The following is a 20,677-nucleotide window of genomic DNA, read 5'->3' as shown; positions in this document are numbered from 1 at the left end:
CCAAGCTAATTAGGACAAGGTGCGGGCACTATTAGTATACTATGCATGAGGCTTGCAACTTGTAAGATATAATTTACATAACACATATGCTTTATTACTACCGTTGACAAAATTGTTTTCAAAACCAAAGCTCTAGCACAAATATAGGAATCAATGCTTCCCTCTGCGAAGGGCCTTTCTTTTACTTTTATGTTGAGTCCAATTCTCTATACTGAAATACAATCTACTGCAATACTCGTTCTACTGTTCTCTGCAAACAATCATCATCCACACTATACATCTAATCCTTTGTTACAGCAAGCCGGTGAGATTGACAACCTCGCTGTTTCGTTGGGGCAAAGTACTTTGGTTGTGTTGTGCAGGTTCCACGTTGGCGCCGGAATCCCTGGTGTTGCGCCGCACTACATCTCGCCGCCATCAACCTTCAACGTGCTTCTTGACTCCTACTGGTTCGATAAACCTTGGTTTCTAACTGAGGGAAACTTACTGCCGTACGCATCACACCTTCCACTTGGGGTTCCCAACGGTCGCGTGCTATACATGTGTCAATGATCTGAGTAGATATGGGTATATCTATTTCATGAAACATAAATCCGAAACTTATTAGAAGTTTAAGGAATTCCAAAGTGAAGTAGAAAATCAACGTAACAAGAAGATTAAATTTCTACGATCTGATCGCGGAGGTGAATATCTGAGTTATGAGTTTGGCATGCATTTAAAGAAATACGAAATACTTTCACAATTGACACCGCCGGGAACACCACAACGAAACGGTGTGTCCGAACGTCGTAATCGAACTCTCTTAGATATGGTTCGTTCTATGATGTCTCTTACTGATTTGCCGTTATCATTTTGGAGTTATGCATTAGAGACAGCCGCATTCACTTTAAATAGAGCACCATCAAAATCCGTAGAAATGACACCGTATGAATTATGGTTTAATAAGAAACCTAAGCTATCGTTCCTTAAAGTTTGGGGTTGCGAAGCCTATGTAAAGAAGTTACAACCGGACAAGCTAGAACCCAAAGCGGAGAAATGCGTCTTCATAGGATACCCTAAGGAAACTATAGGGTACACTTTCTATCACAGATCCGAAGGCAAAATCTTTCTTGCTAAGAATGGAACCTTTCTTGAGAAAGAATTTCTCACTAAAGAAGTGACTGGAAGAAAAGTAGAACTCGATGAGATTGATGAATCTTTACTCGTTGATCAGAGTAGCGCAATACCAGAAGCTGTTCCTGTACCGCCTACACCGGTAACAGAGGAAGCTAATGATAATGATCATGAAACTTCGAACGAGGAAACTACTGAAACTCGTAGATCGACAAGGGAACGTGCCACTCCTGATTGGTATGATCCTTGTCTAAATGTCATGGTTGTGGACAACAATGATGAGGACCCTGCGACGTATGAAGAAGCGATGATGAGCCCAGATTCCAACAAATGGCAAGAAGCCATGAAATCCGAAATGGGATCCATGTATGATAACAAAGTATGGACTTTGGTAGACTTACCTGATAGCCGCAAGGCTGTTGAGAATAAATGGATCTTCAAGAGAAAAACAGATGATGATGGTAATATTACTGTCTATAAAGCTCGACTTTTCGCAAAGGGTTTCCGACAAATTCAAGGAGTTGACTACGATGAGACTTTCTCACCTGTAGCGAAGCTAAAATCTGTGAGGATTTTGTTAGCAATAGCTGCATTTTTCGATTATGAGATTTGGCAGATGGATGTCAAAATGGTGTTCCTTAATGGAGACATTGAGGAAGAGTTGTATATGGTACAACCCAAAGGTTTTGTCGATCCTAAAAATGCTGACAAAGTATGCAAACTTCAACGTTCAATCTATGGACTGAAGCAAGCATCAAGAAGTTGGAACCGATGCTTTGATAAGGTGATCAAAGACTTCGGGTTTATATAGTGTCATGGAGAGGCCTGTATTTACAAGAAAGTGAGTGGGAGCTCTGTAGCATTCCTGATATTATATGTAGATGACATATTATTGATTGGGAATGATATAGAACTATTAAGCAGTGTAAAAGGTTATTTGAATAATAGTTTTTCAATGAAAGACCTTGGTGAAGCATCGTATATATTAGGCATCAAGATTTATAGAGATAGATCAAGACGCCTAATAGGGCTATCACAGAGTACATACCTGGACAAGATTCTAAAGAAGTTTAGAATGGAAGAAAGTAAGAAAGGGTTTTTACCTATGTTACCAGGCAAGGTCTTGAGTAGGACTCAAGGACCAGCTACGACAGAAGAAATAGAAAGGATGAGTCAGATCCCCTATGCTTCGGCAGTAGGCTCTATTATGTATGACATGCTATGTACTAGGCTGGATATTGCACATGCTGTTAGTTTGACTAGCAGATATCAAAGTGATCCAGGGATGGAACACTGGACAGCGGTCAAGAATATCCTGAAGTACTTGAAAAGAACTATGGATATGTTTCTTTGTTATGGAGGTGACCAAGAGCTCGTTGTAACAAGTTACACCGATGCAAGTTGGAACACTGATCCTGATGACTCTAAGTCACAGTCTGGGTACGTGTTTATATTGAATGGTGCTGCAGTAAGCTGGGCAAGCTCGAAGCAGTGCACGGTGGCGAAGTCTTCAATAGAATCAGAGTACATAGCGGCTTCAGAGGCTTCATCAGAAGCGGTATGGATGAAGAGGTTCATTGTAGAGCTCGGTGTGGTTCCTAGTGCATTGGACCCACTAGTCATCTATTGTGACAACATGGGTGCCATCGCCAATGCACAAGAACCAAGGTCACACAAGAGGCTAAAGCATATCAAGCTGCGTTATCACTCGATTCGCGAGTACATCGAAGATGGAGAAGTAAAGATTTTCAAAGTACACACTGATCTGAATGTAGCAGATCCGTTGACTAAAGATCTCCCTAGGGCAAAGCATGACCAACACCAGAATGCCATGGGTGTTAGGTACATTACAATGTAATCTAGATTATTGACTCTAGTGCAAGTGGGAGACTGTTGGAGATATCCCCAAGAGACAATAATAAAAGTGGTTATTATATATCTTTATGTTTATGATAAATGTTTATATACCATGCTATAATTGTATTAACCAAAACATTGATACATGTGTGATATGTAAACAACAAAGAGTCCCTAGTATGCCTCTTAACTAGCTTGTTGATTAATGGATGATTAGTTTCATAATCATGAACATTGGATGTTATTAATAACAAGGTTATATCATTATATGAATGATGTAATGGACACACCCAATTAAGCATAACATAAGATCACGTCATTAAGTTATTTGCTATAAGCTTTCGATACATAGTTACCTAGTCCTTATGACCATGAGATCATGTAAATCACTTATACCGGAAAGGTACTTGATACGTCCAAAACGTATCTACTTTCCCGAACACTTTTGCTATTGTTTTGCCTCTAATTTGTGTATTTTGGATGCAACTAACACGGACTAACGCTGTTTTCAGCAGAACTATTCTGGTGTCTCGTTTTTGTGCAGAAATCCAACTTTCAGGAAAATCCTCGGAATTTATGCGAAAGGTCTTATTTTTCCAGAAGACTCACGGAGCCAGAAGGACAAGCCAGGTGGAGGCCCGAGGGCTCCACACCATAGGGCGGCGCGGCCCAGGAGGGGGGCGCGCGGCCCTAGCATGTGGCCCCCTCGGCCGGCCTCCGACGCCCTCCTCTGGACTACTTAAAGGGGTTCGATCTAAAAATCGCGACCAGGAAGTCGAAGTCGCCAGAAACCCTCCAGAATGCCGCCACATCGCGAAACTCCGTCTCGGGAGCCAGAAGTCTCCATTCTGGCACTCCGTCGGGACGGGGAATTGGAGGAGATCATCGCCATCATCATCACCGACGCCTCTCCATCAACCAGCCATGCTTCCCCCATCCATGTGTGAGTAATTCCCCCGCTGTAGGCTGAAGGGGATGGTAGGGATTGGATGAGATTGGTCATGTAATAGTATAAGATTGTTAGGGCATAATGCCTAGTGTCCGTAATTGGTACTTTGATGATATTGTTGCAACTTGTTATGCTTAATGCTTGTCACTAGGGCCCGAGTTCCATGATCTCAGATCTGAACATGTTATTGTTTCATCATGATATTCATTGTTTTATGATCTTACCTGCAAGTTGTATACACATGTTGCTGTCCGGAACCAATGGCCCCGAAGTGACAGAAATCGGGACAACCGGAGGGGACGGTAGTGATGTGAGGATCACATGTGTTCACGGAGTGTTAATGCTTTGCTCCGGTACTCTATTAAAAGGAGTACCTTAATATCCAGTAGATTACCTTGAGGCCCGGCTGCCACCGGCTGGTAGGACAAAAGATGTTGTGCAAGTTTCTCATTGCGAGCACGTACGACTATAATTGGAACACATGCCTATTGATTGCTTTGTACTTGGACACCGTTTTATTATTATCTGCAAATGCCCTGCTTTGATTGTTACATGAGTTTCTCTCATCCATGCAACGCATGTTATCCGTCCCCGTGCCTACAGTATTTTAATCCTGCTGTTTACTACAATTACTACTGCTGTCTCTGTTACTCTGCTGCTGTTATTTCACTACTGCTACTGCTATAAAACTGTTACTACTGATAAACTCTTGCGAGCAAGTCTGTTTCCAGGTGCAGCTGAATTAACAACTCCGCTGTTAAGGCTTTTAAGTATTCTTTGTCTCCCCTTGTGTCGAATCAATAAATTGGGTTTTACTGACCAAACAATTTAATCATCGGAACTAAAATGGAAGAAAGGCCAATGCAATTAAGAAGTAGCTAGTATGAACTAAGTGGAATGCCTCATACTTTGTTGGTCGAAACAAATATTAACATCCAGGGATGGAGTAAGTGAGGCCAGGTAGGATGCACAAGATATTGATATTTGTGCCATCACACCAAGCCTCACTTGCTCCACCCCCGAGTGTACGAGTGATATCGACCAACCATCTAATCATCGGCAAGTACAAAAACACCAACAAACCAGCAACTATGGTGACATAAGTCAAGATGCTCAAACACACATAGCATGCATGGAGCAGATGCTCCAAAGGGATTATTCATCACTTGGTATATAGACCAAGTGATGCTGGCAAAAGAGAGGCCAATCTAGAACCAGTAAATCCAGTAAGTGATAGATATGCCTAAACAAGCAACAACACATAGCATATCCCAGCTAACCAGATGAGACAAGTCTTGGTAGCCAACTGAATCACCTAGCACCACCTAGCCTTTTAAAACCATCAGAAACAGTCCTTTTTCTTCAAAGGATACCACAGTGGCATTCATTTACATGATCCCCTACTATGGATATCTCTATTTTCATCAAAGCCAACAAGAAATAGAAATTTATCATTACTCAGTTGAGTTCAAAACAAAGCTGGGGTACCATAAGGGATTATTCATCACTTGGTAGTAACCAAGTGATGCTGGCAAGAGAGAGGCCAAGCCTGAGCTAGTCAATCCAGTAGAGATGGATATGCATAAGTAAGCAAGAACACATAGCCTATCCAAGTTAACCAGATAAAACCAACCTTGACAGCCAACTTAATAACCTAGCATCACCTAGTCTTTTAAACCATCAGAAACTTCCCATTTTCTTCAAAGGATACCACAGTGGCATTCATTTACATGATCCCCTACTATGGATATCTCTATTTTAGTATACCATCATAAGCATTCCATTTAAATCACACATTTTAGTATCTGTTCTTATCCAAGTTTTTGCCTCAGCCTTTGCATCATTGGCTGAGCCAAGACATCAAGCATCTGGCCAGGGAGCATTCTTAGGCCAACCAAGAGCAACTACAAATATGTATGTATACAAGCCCACCAAGAGCATAGTAGCATACCATAAGCTCACAAGAATCCATCAAGTAAATATGTACAGAGACATAGCAAATGCCCATGTCAAACACAAGCACATAGGGTGGAATAACAATGTTTGGTCATCATTTAATCATAGACCAAGTGAAGCCTGGTACAAATGGCAAGGACCAGGAATTTGACCAACTCAAGTCACCATGGTTATGCCAACCAATTGAATAGTACCATCTTCCAAATGGAACTAGGAAGGAAACCATCCCAGATGATTTACCAAGCCAGCAGTTCATGACTGCAAAGGCCAATTCAACCACCAAACCATCCAAACCACCAAGCCTACACACTTATCATTACCCAACAGGATTCAAAATGAAGCTAGGGTCCCCAACAATAGTTGGCATCCATCTAGCTTAAGTAAATACAGTAATAGAATCATTACTGCAAAGTAGTTCATCTCAATTATCTACATTAACAAGATAAAGTTTGACAGATAAATGAATTAGTCAACTGCTAGGCAACAGGGATGCTTGGCAAGCATCATGCATCCATTCATATGCTTTTCAAAGCATAAGCAACCACCAGTACATGGTGAGAAGCTATACAAATCAAGCAACAACACAGTATATCAAGCAACATGCACAGATAGAGAAAGCAGTAAGTAATTATCAACCAATTGGTGATCAAATGATCACCAGAGCTTGCAAACACAAGCCATAGGGGCAGCGCAGGAGGAATTAAGAGGGAGAGGAGGGGAGGGGAGAGAGAGCACCGATGACAGGGGTGGAGGACGAGGTTGAAGATGACGGCAGGGGTGGAGGAGGAGGAGGAGGCGGCGGCTCCTCCACCTTGCCGCGACGGCGGCCCCTCCTCGCGGTGGCCCCTCCTCGCCGTAGGGGCAGCTTGTGCTGCAGGTGGCGGGGATGGGAGGACCGCGGCGGCATGCGCCCCTCGCGGAGGAAGGCGGCGGCGACGGCGATGGCGACGACCATGGAGGATCCAGGCGACCACGGAGGAAGGCGGCGGCGGCGGATCCAGGCGACCACGGAGGAGAGGGGACAGGGGAGAGGGGAGGGGCTCGAGAGAGGGGAGAGGTGAACAGGCGGGGGAGGGCATGGGCGAGATGATATAAGTCCCTTAATTCTGTGGCGCACCCGAGCAGCTGCGCCACAGAATCAACTACTTCTGTGGCGCACCGAAGCACGTGCACCACAGAAAGAGTTATTTCTGTGGCGCAGCACGACATGTGCGCCACAGAAATACCTACAGTAATAATTGGTGGTGGCAGGATGTGGGCCCCACATAGTTTCTGTGGCGCACTACCGAAGGTGCGCCACAAAATTAAGCTATTTCTGTGGCGCACCCAGAATGGTGCGCCACAAAATAATATTCTGTGGCGCATTTTTAGTGGTGCGCCACAAAAATAAGCTCCGCCTATAAGGGTTTTCCTACTAGTGAAGAATACTATGTGCCTTGATTTTTCATTTTTTGTTTTTTCTGAATTTTTATGCCCATTTGAATCTTGGTCAAGTCCTAGGTTTGGCCATGATTTAAACAAGTTTAAAACATGAATATGAAAAAATAAGCATATATCCTTCTTAGTCACTCCAAAATGTAGATCTTGGTGGGGTTTTTGAAATTTCTATGTTTGAAACCAAAAACCACTTCTCTTCATGCATGCTTGACTTCATAAGACATAGTTTAGGGTTAGGGGTAGCTAGATACTTGATTTTTCTGGTTTGAATATGTCTAGACATTGTTTATCAACTTAATTGAATGCTTACTATATGAGTGGTGGGCATAAAAAACCGAACACCGAACACCGAACCGAACTAACCGGAACCGAAGCCGAATACACCGAAACCGAATTAACCGAAAACAATATCGGTGCATACATGTGAAAAACCGAATTTATATTAACAAATTCGGTTTTGACCATCTGGTAACCGAAATAACCTTAAAAACCGAGATAGCATTGACAGATAGCATAAACAGTCCCGTGCGTAGCTCTGTCAATCATTTCAGTTAATTTCTAAGCCTAGCAAGCAGACTACCCAGGCCAAAGTTCTAAACTCCACGTACGAACATCACATGTCTCCTGGCAGGCTCGTGTACGTCCCTAGAAAAATAAAAAGCAGCCGCTTTCATGTACTACATGTATACACTCATGTGTCTAATTTCATTTTGCTTCAGCTAGAGCTATGTACGAGCAGTTTACTACTACATGGTTGTATGATTATTGGGCTCAACAGTCCTTGTCGTACGTGGAGATATCTTCTAGTCACGGCAACTCGGCGAGTGGCAAGCGAACTGCATGCTATCATACGGATTAGACTTTTTATTTGTTGTCACAATTTGGTCAAATCGGTTAAAAACCGAACACCGAACCGAATTATCGGTTAACCGAATTACATACTAATTAGGAAACCGATATAATTTCGGTTCTCATTTCTTATTACCCGAATTATTGAAAAACCGAAAAAACCGAACCGAATTTTCGGTTAAAACCGAATGCCCAGGCCTATATATGACATAAGAAGACTATGTGCCTTGGTTTTTCATTTATTTTGATTTATTTTGAATTTTTATGCCCATTTGAATCTTGGTCAAATCCTAGGTTTGACCATGATTTAAACAAGTTTAAAACATGAATATGAAAATTTAAGCATGTATCATTCTTAGTCACTCCAAAATGAAGCTCTTGAGAGGGTTTTTGAAATTTCCATGTTTGAAACCAAAAAACCGCGTACTTCTCTTCATGCTTGACTTCATAAGACAGAGTTTGGGGATAGGGGTAGCTTGATACATGAATTTTCTGGTTTGAATATGTCTAGACCTTGTTTATCAACTTAATTGAATGCTTACTAGCACTAGTAGGAAAAGCCTCATCAGTGGCGCACCAAAAATGGATTCTGTGGCGCATGGGAGGTGCGCCACAGAAACGTCGCCACAAAAATAAGGTTTCTGTGGCGTACCTGCCCATGCGCCACAGAATTAAGGTTTCTGTGGCGCACTTGTTCTTAGGTGCGCCACAGAAAAGCGTGCGCCACAGAATTGGTTCTAAGTGCGCCACAGAATTTGCTTGTATTATACACGATTTTGTGCTGCCTGCTATACATATGCAGTTTATAGACAGCAATACAGATACAAAGGTTATATACAGCAACATTCAGATATAATATAAATATCATGTACATTGCACAGATATAACATAGACATCATCATCACATTACTTAGAGCCCGATCGAGATACATATATAGTGGCAAGTGTCAAATGTTTTGCATACAACTGTTAATTCATACAAAATTCACAATTTCGAGATACAAAGTAGTCTTCATCCGGTTCCTCCTTTGCTCCGTCATCTCTACCCACCAGGCTCGCTTGCATCGGGGTCCTTCATCCAGTTCCTACTATGATGAAAATGGAAGAAAGTGAGACCAAAAAGTCCGATGCACAAGAGAAATGGAATAAATGCCTCATACATTGTTGGTCAACACAAATATTAACATTCAGGGACGGTGTAAGTGAGACCAAGTCCGATGCACAAGAGATTGATATTTGTGCTATCTTACCAGACTCACTTACGCCGCCCCCGAGTGTACGGTGACCAAACATTTTAATCATCGGCATTTTGAAAATCTCAAAGCAAATGGAATGACAAAATGGAATAAGTGCCTCATACATTGTTGGTCAACACAAATATTAACATTTAGGGATGGCGTCAGTGAGGCCAAGTCCGATGCACAAGAGATTGATATTTGTGCTATCTTACCAGGCTCACTTACGCCACCCCCAAGTGTACGGTGACCAAACATTTTAATCATCAGCATTTTGAAAATCTCAAAGCAAATGGAATGACAAAATGGAATAAGTGCCTCATACATTGTTGGTCAACACAAATATTAACATTTAGGGATGGTGTAAGCGAGGCCAGGTAGGATGCACAAGAGATTGATATTTGTGCTATCTTACCAGGCTCACTTACGCCACCCCCAAGTGTACGGTGACCAAACATTTTAATCATCGGCATTTTGAAAATCTCAAAGCAAATGGAATGACAAAATAGAATATGTGCCTCATACATTGTTGGTCAACACAAATACTATGGTCAGAAACCATAGTTGCAGTATACACCGCCGTATACTTTGCAGAAGGGCCCCCTTTCCCGGTCGGCGTTCCGTCAACGGGTGCTTGACGACACAACAACGCCGATCTGCATCTCCGGCGCAGAACCACGCCACCCTCGCTGTCCAGCTGAACGAGTCCTTGATGCAAAGACCGTGCCGGCCTGCCCAGCATTATGCCGGGCCGTGGTGCCGCGCGTCAAGCCGGGTGTGTCCCGCGCCTGCTGCTGTTGCCTTCTTGCCCGGTGAACCAATAGGCTGATCGTTGGAATAAGGAAACCGATGACAGCCGGTCGCAAGATTAAATTGCGATCGGCCGTCATCGGCTTCCTTATTCCAACGATTAGTCTATTCGTTCACCGGGCAAAAAGGCGAAGAGTGCAGGGCGCGTGATCGACACGGCCTGAAGCGCGACAACAGGGGTCGGCATGATGCTAGGGAGGCTGGCACCGTCTTGGCATTAAGGACTCGTTCACGTACTGGACGACGAGAGAAGAAAAGTGGTGATGCGCCGGAGAGGCATGTCGGCGTTGTTGTCTCGTCAAGGACTCGTTCACGGAACGGTGGCCAGGGAAAGGGGGGCTCGTCTACAAAGTATATTGCGGCGTATAGGTGACCAAACATTCTAATCATCGGCACTAAAATGGAAGAAAGAGCCAAGTGGTATCTCAACTAGATATCATATGCCTCATACTTTGTTGGTCGAAAGAAATATTAACATTCAGGGATGGGGTCAGCGTGGCCAGGTAGGATGCACAAGAGATTGATATTTGTGCCATCGCACCAGGCTCAGTGGCCCCACCCCAGAGTGTACAAGTGACCAAACAATTTAATCATCGGCACTAGAATGGAAGAAAGGCCAATGCAATTAAGAAGTAGCTAGTATGAACTAAATGGAATGCCTCATACTTTGTTGGTCGAAACAAATATGAACATCCCGGGATGGCGTTAGTGAGGCCAGGTAGGATGCACAAGAGATTGATATTTGTGCCATCACACCAGGCTCACTAGCGACACCCCGGAGTGTACAGTTGACCGAACATTCTAATCATCGGCACTAAAATGGAAGAAAGAGCCAAGTGGTATCAACTAAATGGAATGCCTCATACTTTGTTGGTCGAAACAAATATTAACATCCAGGGATGGAGTAAGTGAGGCCAGGTAGGATGCACAAGATATTGATATTTGTGCCATCACACCAAGCCTCACTTGCTCCACCCCCAAGTGTACGAGTGATCGACCAACCATCTAATCATCGACAAGTAAATCACTTGGGGTAATGTTATAATGTTTGTCTCCATATTTGGGAGACATTTTTAATATTGGAGTCTAGCTAATGGAAATCAAGAACTAGTCTTGATCTCCAAATGGTGATTAGAGGGAATTTATTCATCTTAAGCAACATTAGGGACAAATGGGATCATGCAAGGGACTTGGGTCATTTGGATCATAAGGCATCAATTAAGGAGGCAACCAGGGACAAAGGGAAACATTTGATGATCCATTATCATAGGCAACAAAGCAGCAACTTTTTCCCCTCTAATCTAGCTAGAGTCCTTAAAAGAAATCCATCATAAGCATGGTCAAATACACATATATAGCATGGGGCAGATGCTCCAAAGGGATTATATATTCATCACTTGGTAATTTGGAGAGCAAACAAGCAGTAGCCATATCACTCAATCCAATAATATAGTAATTTGGATCATAAGGCATCAATTAAGGAGGCAACCAGGGACAAATTAAGGGAAACATTTGATGATCCAGTAAGTGCATGACACTTTGAGCTACCCAAGAATAAAGGCCAACAGTGGATAAACATCTGCTCAACCATTTCTTGCACTAGAGGAAAAGTAACCAACATTGAAACTTGAATAGTCAAGTGACACTACAAGCAGCTCACACACACATGCAAACACATGTGTTGACAGTAACTAAACAGCAGAAGAACACCACCAGATATTCATGGGTACTTAGGATCAGTAGGGAATTGATAAATACAGTGAGGAGCAAGCATACCATCAGAAATTGTCAATTTGAGAGAAATAACATTGGGGTAATGTTAAAATGTTTGTCTCCATATTTGGGAGACATTTTTAATATTGGAGTCTAGCTAATGGATATCAAGAACTAGTCTTGATCTCCAAATGGTGATTAGAGGGAATTTATTCATCTTAATTAAGCAACATTAGGGACAAATGGGATCATGCAAGGGACTTGGATCATTTGGATCATAAGGCATCAATTAAGGAGGCAACCAGGGACAAAGGGAAACATTTGATGATCCATTATCATAGGCAACAAATCAGCAATCTTTTTCCCCTCTAATCTAGCTAGAGTCCTTAAAAGAAATTCTACTTAAAATGAAGTAGCTCTCTGTTGGTATTGGTTACCAACAGGAACTCAAGCCACTACTTGATCTTACTAATTCAAAGCAGGACCAATGCAGGACCAGTGCTGATGTTGCCATCATCTCTGCCCCCAAGAACTCTCTCATGCTCTCTCTCACATGCCATGCCAGCTGCTTGCTCCAAAACACAAGCATCACAGGCAGAGCATAGAAAAAATATATAGCTAACAAAGACAAAGAAACAAAAAGAATGTTTGACTGTTTTTATTCACGATGACCACAACAGCAGCACAACAGCATCCAGATCGAGCACAACATCATCCTATCTGTAATTTTGTCCAGAGCAGCATCAACATCCAGAGAACAACAGCAGCACAAGAGCATCCAGATCGAGCACAACATCAACACATCCAGAGCAGGGGTAGAGGAAGAGGGAGGGGAGGGGAGAGGTGGAGCTCACCGACGCTAGGGGTGGATCGAGGAGGAGGTTGACGACGACGGCAGGGGTGGAGGAGGAGGGAGGGGAGGGGAGAGGTGGAGCTCACCGACGATAGGGGTGGAGGAGGAGGTTGACGACGACGGCAGGGGTGGAGGAGGAGGAAGACGCGGCGGCTCCTCCTCCTTGACGCGGCGGCCCCTCCTCCTCCATGCGGCGGCCCCTCCTCCTCCACGCCGCAGCGGCTTGTGCTGCAGGTGGCGGGGATGGGTGGAGCGTGGCGGCATGCGGCCCTCGCGGAGGAAGGAGGCGGCGGCGGCGACGGCCAGTGCGACGACCATGGCGGCGGCGGCGGGGGAGAGGGGAGGGGAGGTGAACGTACGGGCGTCGGGAGGGGAGGGGAGGGGTACGGGGATGATATAACTTACCCTAATTCTGTGGCGCACCAGCACAAGTGCGCCACAGAAATAACTACTTCTGTGGCGCACCAGAGCCAGTGCGCCACAGAAATAACTACTTCTGTGGCGCACCAGAGCCAGTGCGCCACAGAAATAGTTATTTCTGTGGCGCAGAAAGCATCGTGCGCCACAGAAATACCTACCCTAATAATTCGTGGTGGCAGAATGTGGGCCCCACATAATTTCTGTGGCGCACGGTTCAGCCTTGCGCCACAAAAATAAGCTATTTTTGTGGCGCACACTCCCTGGTGCGCCACAAAATAAGTTTCTGTGGCGCATTCAAAACGGTGCGCCACCGAACTAAGCTTCGCCTATAAGGGTTTTCCTACTAGTGTAGATGACATAAGATGACTATGTGCATTGGTTTTTCATTTTTATTTTTTATTTTTTATGCCCATTTGAATCTTGGTCAAATCCTAGGTATGACCATGATTTAAACAAGTTTAAAACATGAATATGAATAATTAAGCATGTATCCTTCGTAGTCACTCCAAAATGAAGCTCGATCTTGAGAGGGTTTTTGAAATTTCCATGTTTGAAACCAAAAAACCACGTACTTCTCTTCATGCTAGACTTCATAAGATAGAGTTTGGGGTTAGGGGTAGCTTGATACATAAATTTTCTGGTTTGAATATGTCTAGACATTGTTTATCAACTTAATTGAATACTTAATTACTAGATGACATAAGATGACTATGTGCATTTGTTTTTCATTTTTTTTGAATTTTTATGCCCATTTGAATCTTGGTCAAATCCTAGGTTTGACCATGATTTAATCAAGTTTAAAACATGAATATGAAAAATTAAGCATCTATCCTTCTTAGTCACTCCAATATGTAGCTCTTGGGAGGGGTTTTGAAATTTCCATGCTCTTGAAAACCAAAAACCACTTCTCTTCATGCATGCTTGACTTCATAAGACATAGTTTAGGGTTAGGGGGTATATAGATACATGATTTTCCTGCTAGTTTTAATATGTCTAGACCTTGTTTATCAATTTAATTGAATGCTCACTATATGACATGAGCAGACCTTGGTTTTAATTTTTTTATACCCATTTGATTCTTCGTCAACAAATCCTAGGTTTGTTGAGCTAGATTTGAACAAGTTTAAAACATGAATATGAAAAGGTAAGCATGTATGCTTCTTAATTAGTCACTCCAAAATGAAGCTCTTGGGAGGGTTTTTGAAATTTCTATGATTGAAACCCAAAACCACTTCTCTTCATGCTTGACTTCATAAGTCAGGGTTTAGGGATATATAGGGGGTAGATACATGATTTTTCTGGTTTGAATATGTCTAGAGCTGGTTTATCAACTTAATTGAATGCTTACTATATGACATAAGAAGACTATGTGCCTTGATTTTCCATTTTTTTAAATTATGCCCATTTGAATCTTGGTCAAATCCTAGGTTTGACCAAGATTTAAACAAGATTAAAACATGAAAATGAAAAATTAAGTCTTGATCCTTCTTATTCACTCCAAAATGAAGCTTGTGGGAGGGTTTTTGAAATATCCAGGTTTGAAACCCAAAACCACTTCTCTTCGTGCATAGTTTAGGGTTAGGGGTAGATACATGAATTTTTGGTTTATAGTAAGCATTCAAGTTGATAAACAAGGTCTAGACATATTCAAACCAGAAAAATCATGTATCTACCCCCTAAGGCTAAACTCTGTCATATGAAGTCAAGCATATAAGAGGAATGGTTTTGGGTTTCAAACATGGAAAATTCAAAAACCCTCCCAAAAGCTTCATTTTTGGAGTGAACAAGAAGGATCCAGGCTTACTTTTTCATTTTCATGTTACTGACTTGTTTAATTCTTGGTCAAACCTAGGATTTGACCAAGATTCAAATGGGCATTAAAATTCAATAAAGAATTCAAAAAATGAAAAACCAAAACACATAAGCTTCTTAAGTTATAGTAAGCATTCATGTTGATCAACGGAGTCTAGACATATTTAAACAATAAAAATCATGTATATACCCCAAACCCTAAACTCTGTCTAATGAAGTCAAGCACGAAGAGAAGTGGTTTTCGGTTTAATTTTTTATTTCTTTTTTTAAAAAAAATTTATGCCCATTTGAATCTTGGTCAAATCCTAGCAGGTTTGACCAATATTTAAACAAGTTTAAAACATGAAAATGAAAAGTAAGTATGGATCCTTCTTATTCACTCCAAAATGAAGCTTTTGGGAGGGTTTTTTAATTTTCCATGTCCGAAACCCAAAATGACATCTCTTCGTGCTTTACTTCATAAGACAAAGTTTAGGGGTAGGGGGTAGATACATGATTTTTCTGATTTGAATATATCTAGACCTTGTTTATCAACTTGAACGCTTATTATATGACATCAAAAGACTATGTTTTTTTTGAATTTGTTATGCCCATCTGAATCGTGGTCAAATCCTAGGTTTGACCAAGATTTAAACCAGTTTAAAACATGAAAATGAAAAGTAAGCCTGGATTCTTCTTAGTCACTCCAAAATGAAGCTTTTGGGAGGTTTTTTAAATTTCCATGTTTGAAACCCAAAACCACTTCTCTTAATGCTTGACTTCATAAGACAGAGTTTAGGGTTAGGGGCCAAGTATATACATGATTTTTCTTGTTTAAATATGTCTAGACTTTGTTTATCAACTTGAATGCTTACTATATGACATCAAAAGACTATGTGTTTTGGTTTTGATTTTTTTGAATTTGTTATGTCCATTTGAATCTTGGTCAAATCCTAGGTTTGACCAAGATTTAAACCAGTTTAAAACATGAAAATGAAAAGGTAAGCCTGGATTCTTCTTAGTCACTCCAAAATGAAGCTTTTGGGAGTTTTTTTAATTTCCAATGTTTGAAACCCAAAACCACTTTTCTTCATGCTTGACTTCATAAGACAGAGTTTAGGGTTAGGGGGTATATACATGATTTTTCTGGTTTGAATATGTCTAGACTTCGTTGATCAACTGTAATGCTTACTAGATGACATAAGAAGCTTATGTGATTTTTTTTATTTCTTTTTTGAATTTTTATGCCCATTTGAATCCTGGTCAAATCCTTTGTTTGACCGAGATTTAAACAAGTTAAAACATGAAAATGAAAAAGTAAGCCTGGCTCCTTCTTAGTCATGAAAATGAGTTAACTTGGCTTTCCAACCCTTGAATCCATAGGAAACTTTGTACTAATGCAGTATAATAATCACCCGAGTTTTTACACCAACAGGTCTGTCACTTACGTGTGGTGCCCATGCATGAGGTCCCAAACTTCAGTGAGCACAAGTCACATGCGGTAGGCAGGCAAAATCCCCGATCAATCCGGGCGGTGGCTGTTAAGGACCCGATCGCATTTCTTGCTTTCAGACTGGGGTCTACCATGTAAAAGTTTGTTCCTTTTGGATGCATCACTCGTATTTGAAAGTTTTTTGGGGGTCCCGCAAATTCAGGGTAGCATCGTGCCCCCCTTCCCACGCCAACACAAACAGAGTTCAACACAACCTAATTAAGCAAGGTTCAACACAGACATATATAGTTCAACAACCCCTAATTAAGCTAATAGGTTCACCACAAACGCTACTGAGCAGCAAACATAAACAGAGTTCAACAAAAGATGCTGCTTTTGAAGCAGTAGGAGAGACAAACATGCACAGCAGTTACGGAGTATATTTACCATCTTCTTCCTGTCGCCTCCTCCCGGTCCCGCTTCTTCTGCTTCTTGCTGCCCATACCTTTAATCTTTGGTGGCTTGGGCTTGGGAGGAGGCACACGACCGGTCTCGATAGCTTGGTTCAATTTCTTCCTTAGGAATAGCCCATAGGCCATGTGGTTGCCTATGAAGCCGGATCGGTTAACAGTTTCCCCAACTTTGAGATAGCCGGACCCACCGGCTTCGGCATGCTGCAAGACGCTTTGAAAGTCAACCTTTATGCTCTTTGTGCAGAAGGGGCAGCTGTTCCTGGCACCAGTCCAGGGTTCACTCCAATACTTGTCGAACTTCCCCGCCTTAAGCTTGTTGAGAGTGGCCCTGGCCTTCCTATGACGCGACTCGACATCGCTGTCAACCTCATCAGTAGCAACCTGATACATGCCAAATAAACAGGTGAAGCAAATATGTAGCAGTTGCAACTAATAATGAATATGAATCTAAAAAGATTCTGACGCTAATTCAAAACCCTATAGCGCAAAAAAGAGAGGGAGAGGCCATAGAGCAAATCGATACAGGGCTATGTTGAATAAGGGAGAGAGGTGAATCGGATGTGAAGCAAATATGTAGCAGTTGCAACTACTGACTATGAATCTAAAAAGATTCTGATGCTAATTCAAAATGCTATAGCGCAAAAAAAAGAGGGAGAGACCATAGCGCAAATCGATACAGGGCTATGTTGAATAAGAGAGAGAGGTGAATCGGAACATACTTCCTCACCCTCGTCGACGATATTCTCGTCGAAGGTCGGCGGCGGAGGTTCAAAGATGAGTTCAACCTCATCCTCGTCATCTAGGGGATCCTTCCCAAGAGAGTGGACCCATCTACCAACAGCATCAGATGCCGATGAGCGACCGATGGCCCGACCTTCGGCAATGGCCTCCGCTTCGTCTTTGGCATCCGCTGCGGCGATGATCGCCGCCGTTGCGGCCATGCGTGCTGCGGTCGCGGCTCTGGACGACTCCTCTACGGCTAAGGCCAGCCGCGCGGCTTTCGCTTTCGCTGCGTTGACGGCGTCGGTTGGGCTCTCCATCGGTGGAATGGGAAGGGGAAGCGAAGAGAGGGTTTTTTCCTAGTCCGTGGAGAGAGGGAGAAGTGTGGACGTGAAATGGATAACTGACGATATTTCAAGATTTGGGAGACATAGCACGAACGGGCAGATGACAGCGCGTGGGTGCATTACCTCATACTGCCTCTGTCCTAGAAAGAGCGTACGTGTGGGTTTTCAAGGCATATTAAGGATTTTATTATTACATTGGGAAACTGTCATCGACCATCACTTTCCTCTTCAACTTTTCCACCTCCAATGAGCTAAATGCATGTAGTAAATAAGAAAACCATATTATGCTAAATACTACTACCTCCATCCCAAAGCGTAAGGCTTATATTATTTTTAGAAGCTCAAACTATGTCAAGGTAAACTAAGATTTTACCAAAAATCATTATCATGCAAAATACAAAATTAATATCAATACATAGACAATGAATTTTTTTTGGTATGGCATCTACAAAATATTATATTAGTTGATAGATTGTTCTAAATTTTCGTCAACCTTTACTTGCTTTGACTCTTAAAAAAAGACTTAGGGCTCCTTTGATTTAAAGGATAGGAAAAGCATAGGAATAGGAAAGGTTTAGGATTGGAATGGCATGTCTAATTGAATCCTATAGGAAGATGAAGTTTGTTTGATTGTAGCAAAGGAATTTTTCCATGAGGCATGAGCTAATGCTTTTTTCCTATAGGAATTACACTACAAGATTCCTATAGGATTTTTTTCCTATAGGATATGTTCCTATGAATCAAACAACATGTATAGGAAATTTTCCCATAGGAACCAAATCCTACACAATTCCTATGCAAATCCTGAATCAAAGGAACCCTTAAGCTTTGTGATGGAGGTAGTACGTACTAGTCGTGAAGAAACTATATCCCTCGTGATGAGAAAGAAATATTTTTTACTAGGAGTACCACTCTTTTGTGGACAAATTTTGAAGTGCATTGCAAAACGAGAAGTACACTCTTTTATGGACAAATTTTATCTCTACACCCATTATTTCAGGATGGAGGGAGTATAGCCCAACTTGTTTTTTTTCTTCTGGGCACTACACTGCTTTTTCCCTGTGCAATGCTTGGTTCTACCCTTTTTCTCATTGTAATGGTCACTTTAAGTCAATTTTTCCCACACACATTTATTTTGTACTTCTCTACAGTGTTGACCGTGCTACTACTATTTGTGTTTGTGCGCCAAAAACAAAATGTCATTTTCTAAGTGCCAAATTAATCTAGGGCGTTGGTTGTGAACCGGTGAACAAAAAAGATAGCCCAAAAGAGGAACACACCAAGGTACAAAAACTAGCATATATGCATCTTTCTATGTACATATATATGACCCTGGGTTTGTAGATAAAAAAACATTCATATATGCGCTTACTATTAATATACATAAGTTTATGCTGATTCTCTTGGTTTAGGTATATATATGGTTAGGCATCACTACTAATTCAGAAAAAACAAAAATGTAACCCTTCAAGTGAAGTCATTTTAAGTGGCCTAACAACTAAAATTCATATATAGGATTTGTATAGGAATTATGTAGGATTTAGATCACATGTGAATTTTCCCCACACTAGTTGTTTGATTCATAGGAACATATCCTACAGGAATCTTGCAGTGAAAATCCTATAAGAATAAAACATTAGGTCATACCTCATGGAAAATTTCCTTTGGCACAATCAAACACAACTCATCTTCCTATATGATTCAACTAGCCATTAAATCTCAATCCTATGTTTTTCATATTTCTATGGTTTTCCCATCCTATGAATCAAAGGAGCCTTAGGGCTTATATCTTTTTTTAGAAAGACAAACTATGTTAAGATTGGCCAAGTTTTACGAAAAACCTTTAACATGCAAAATACAAAGTTGAGTCATTTCGTTTGAATCGGAGGGAGTACATTTGACGTTATGGTACTATTTGACAACTGCTTGGCACTGTATTTTTTTTCCGAACGAAACTTCCCCCTTCATGAAGCTTTTATTTTGGGATAGAGCTTCAGTGACTTGATACATCCATATATATCTAGACAAAGTTGAGTCAATTCATTTGAATCAGAGGGAGTACATCTGACTATATGGGTACTGTTTGACAACTGCTTGGCATTGTCTTCTTTTTTGAACCAAACTGCCCCCTTCATGAAGCTTTTATTTTGGGATAGAGCTTCACTAACTTGATACTTCCAAGTCTCACAGTGACTTGGTGCCACCATCCACCATCCATCTCAGATCCAATGTATGCGATCGACTTAGAATTTAAACTAAATAATTATTATAATTGCTCAGAAATATTTCAAGAACTTCCAGTTAATCGTGCATATTTCGATTTATATTTTGGTGAAGTTTCATTCGATTTGAATCAAAGGTTTGTGAGCAAATATATACTCCCTCCGGTTCATATTAATTGACTCTAATATGGATGTACTAGACACATTTTAGTTCTAGATACATCCATATTGAAGTCAATTAATATGAATCAGAGGGAGTATTTAGTTTAAACTAGTGCTCGTATACGTAAAAAGCTCTTTAATCACAAGCTAGTCGTCCGAGTGGGATGAAATATTCACAGATTTTAGAACAAGGCATCTACATTTTACTGGATTTTTTTCATAATTTTCTGAATAATTTTTGTTTTTAGGTTCAAAATAAGAGATAGTTTGGAACGTTGGATCTCAATTGGTTGGTAGATGGTGGCACCAAGTCACAATGAGATTTGGAGACTTCAAGT

Source organism: Lolium perenne, chromosome 7 (assembly GCF_019359855.2).
Source record: "Lolium perenne isolate Kyuss_39 chromosome 7, Kyuss_2.0, whole genome shotgun sequence".
NCBI classification, from domain to species: Eukaryota; Viridiplantae; Streptophyta; class Magnoliopsida; order Poales; family Poaceae; genus Lolium; species Lolium perenne.
The sequence above is the reverse complement of the archived record's forward strand: the minus strand, read 5'-3'. Positions refer to the sequence as shown.